We start from the raw sequence: 1,323 nt of genomic DNA on the forward strand, positions 1-1,323 counted from the left end.
GAAAACGAGGACGCCCGTAAAAAACTTGTAAGAATCATTTACACTTATAAATTATAAAAAAAATACCTGTTATAATATATGAATGGTTTTAACTTATATACATACATACTTATGTATATGAACATATAATTCTTTTTTGCAGCAGAATCATTTGCTACGCCTAGGAGGAAGTAAATTAAAAGAATTTTTAAGTTGTGGTTTAAAGGCTGCAATGTCAGACGAGCTTGTTTCATAGTTTACTTGGCACAAGCAAAAGGAGACCGAGCAGCTAGGAAATACGAGGCTGTCTAAAATATTATACCGTGAGTATGAAATGATATTTTTAAGAAACTAATAAATTTGCAGTGCTACGACTCCGCTCTCAATAAAATGTATATTAATCTATTTTTATATTGCTAAATTACGTATAATTATAATTTTGTACTTTTACAGAAGCTGCAGTGGATTGCCCTCTATTTGGTGGTCCGAAGAGTATAGAGGAATTTAAAGCTGCAATGCTGGATGTCCTTAAAAGCACCAAGCAAAGGTACCGAAAAAATTAGAAAAATAAAAACTTGTGGGACCTGATAATGAGCAGACTTTGTCCAGAAAAGACATCGAAGAAGAGCTTGCTTCAACTAAAGATAGCTGGGCTCTTGAGTTGTCGGAGGGAGATATGGCAGATTGGGACTCTGAGGAATAAAATTTTTTCAAATAAAGTGTATAACACAGTTCCTGTTGTCCTTATTGGACAGGAACGTTTGTGACGTGGGCAGTGGATATTAAAGACGACCTTTGATGGTTTAACTTAAACAACTGTTTGAGTTGGTTGGTAAACTTCAACTGACTTTATTGCAAATAGCTTTTTAGTTCCTCTGTATAAAATTTGACTTACACCTACGTGCTTAATCCACATACTTTTTGTTGTACTTAATTCTATCAATTGAATGAAAATAAAAAAATAATTGATTTTAAAACCCTCAGAAGTTAGTACCACAGAAAAGCACTTAAAATCTAATACACTTAATTTCTTTATTGTAAATGCTTAAAAAAAATATTAATTGTCAAATGTATTGCGAAAATGAAATTAAAAAGTGCTTTAATTCGGTGCTCTCCTAAAACTATCTCTGTAGTATTTATGTCAGTATAACCCACACGTCTGACAGGCCTACGGCTATCACATCGGGCAGGACTATCGCCAGCGCGGTGGGCAGGCCTATGGCAGGCACATCGCGCGTCGGATCGCGGTCTGGCTATTTCTCCAGCCATAGCGCGCACATTACGGTGCTTATTCGCCGGCACGACGGTGCGATATTGCCGGACCGAGTGCCGATTGCCGCAGAG

The 1,323-nt window shown here is 36.7% G+C and overlaps 1 protein-coding gene across 1 annotated transcript in view; it reads left to right on the forward strand.

The window, feature by feature from the left end:
- Positions 1-787, forward strand: part of LOC118734246 (retinoblastoma family protein-like) — a gene marked incomplete in the record, with an annotated part of 249,628 nt that extends 248,841 nt beyond the window's left edge. Inside the window, 1 exon segment of the mRNA XM_036463965.1 lies at positions 564-787.
- Between the last annotated feature and the right edge of the window lie 536 nt (positions 788-1,323).

Source organism: Rhagoletis pomonella, unplaced genomic scaffold (genome assembly GCF_013731165.1).
Source record: "Rhagoletis pomonella isolate Grant_MI unplaced genomic scaffold, Rhpom_1.0 Rhpom_scaffold_00002, whole genome shotgun sequence".
In the NCBI taxonomy this organism is placed as follows: Eukaryota; Metazoa; Arthropoda; class Insecta; order Diptera; family Tephritidae; genus Rhagoletis; species Rhagoletis pomonella.